The sequence below is a fragment of the Oncorhynchus masou genome, unplaced genomic scaffold (genome assembly GCF_036934945.1).
Source record: "Oncorhynchus masou masou isolate Uvic2021 unplaced genomic scaffold, UVic_Omas_1.1 unplaced_scaffold_1125, whole genome shotgun sequence".
Lineage (NCBI taxonomy): Eukaryota > Metazoa > Chordata > Actinopteri > Salmoniformes > Salmonidae > Oncorhynchus > Oncorhynchus masou.
This window is the reverse complement of record NW_027000987.1, coordinates 60,483-62,649: the sequence shown is the minus strand read 5'-3', so window position 1 is coordinate 62,649 and position 2,167 is coordinate 60,483.

Below are 2,167 nucleotides of genomic sequence, written 5' to 3'. Positions count from 1 at the left end.
GGTTCAGTCTACACTGCTCAGGTAGGGTTCAGTCTACACTGCTCAGGTAGGGTTCAGTCTACACTGCTCAGGTAGGGTTCAGTCTACACTGCTCAGGTAGGGTTCAGTCTACACTGCTCAGGTAGGGTTCAGTCTACACTGCTCGGGTAGGGTTCAGTCTCACTGCTCGGGTAGGGTTCAGTCTACACTGCTCAGGTAGGGTTCAGTCTACACTGCTCGGGTAGGGTTCAGTCTACACTGCTCAGGTAGGGTTCAGTCTACACTGCTCAGGTAGGGTTCAGTCTACACTGCTCGGGTAGGGTTCAGTCTACACTGCTCAGGTAGGGTTCAGTCTACACTGCTCAGGTAGGGTTCAGTCTACACTGCTCGGGTAGGGTTCAGTCCACACTGCTCGGGTAGGGTTCAGTCTACACTGCTCAGGTAGGGTTCAGTCTACACTGCTCGGGTAGGGTTCAGTCTCACTGCTCGGGTGGGGTTCAGTCTACACTGCTCGGGTGGGGTTCAGTCTACACTGCTCGGGTGGGGTTCAGTCTACACTGCTCGGGTAGGGTTCAGTCTACACTGCTCAGGTAGGGTTCAGTCTACACTGCTCAGGTAGGGTTCAGTCTACACTGCTCGGGTAGGGTTCAGTCTACACTGCTCGGGTAGGGTTCAGTCTACACTGCTCGGGTGGGGTTCAGTCTACACTGCTCGGGTAGGGTTCAGTCTACACTGCTCGGGTAGGGTTCAGTCTACACTGCTCGGGTAGGGTTCAGTCTCACTGCTCTAGGGTTCAGTCTACACTGCTCGGGTGGGGTTCAGTCTACACTGCTCGGGTAGGGTTCAGTCTATACTGCTCGGGTAGGGTTCAGTCTACACTGCTCAGGTAGGGTTCAGTCTACACTGCTCAGGTAGGGTTCAGTCTATATACTGCTCAGGTAGGGTTCAGTCTACACTGCTCAGGTAGGGTTCAGTCTACACTGCTCAGGTAGGGTTCAGTCTACACTGCTCGGGTAGGGTTCAGTCTATACTGCTCGGGTAGGGTTCAGTCTATACTGCTCAGGTAGGGTTCAGTCTACACTGCTCAGGTAGGGTTCAGTCTACACTGCTCAGGTAGGGTTCAGTCTACACTGCTCAGGTAGGGTTCAGTCTACACTGCTCAGGTAGGGTTCAGTCTATACACTGGTAGGGTTCAGTCTATACTGCTCAGGTAGGGTTCAGTCTACACTGCTCAGGTAGGGGTCTACACTGCTCAGGTAGGGTTCAGTCTACACTGCTCGGGTAGGGTTCAGTCTATACTGCTCGGGTAGGGTTCAGTCTACACTGCTCGGGTAGGGTTCAGTCTACACTGCTCAAGTAGGGTTCAGTCTACACTGCTCAGGTAGGGTTCAGTCTACACTGCTCGGGTGGGGTTCAGTCTACACTGCTCGGTCTACACTGCTCAGGTAGGGTTCAGTCTACACTGCTCGGGTAGGGTTCAGTCTACACTGCTCGGGTAGGGTTCAGTCTACACTGCTCAGGTAGGGTTCAGTCTACACTACTCAGGTAGGGTTCAGTCTACACTGCTCAGGTAGGGTTCAGTCTACACTGCTCAGGTAGGGCTCAGTCTACACTGCTCGGGTAGGGTTCAGTCTACACTGCTCAGGTAGGGTTCAGTCTAGGGTTCACACTGCTCGGGTAGGGTTCAGTCTACACTGCTCGGGTAGGGTTCAGTCTACACTGCTCGGTCTACACTGCTGGGGTTCAGTACACTGCTCGGGGGTTCAGTCTACACTGCTCGGGTAGGGTTCAGTCTACACTGCTCGGGTAGGGTTCAGTCTACACTGCTCAGGTAGGGTTCAGTCTACACTGCTCAGGTAGGGTTCAGTCTACACAGGTAGGGTTCAGTCTACACTGCTCAGGTAGGGTTCAGTCTACACTGCTCAGGTAGGGTTCAGTCTACACTGCTCAGGTAGGGTTCAGTCTACACTGCTCGGGTAGGGTTCAGTCTACACTGCTCAGGTAGGGTTCAGTCTACACTGCTCAGGTAGGGTTCAGTCTACACTGCTCAGGTAGGGTTCAGTCTACACTGCTCAGGTAGGGTTCAGTCTACACTGCTCGGGTAGGGTTCAGTCTACACTGCTCAGGTAGGGTTCAGTCTACACTGCTCAGGTAGGGTTCAGTCTACACTGCTCAGGTAGGGTTCAGT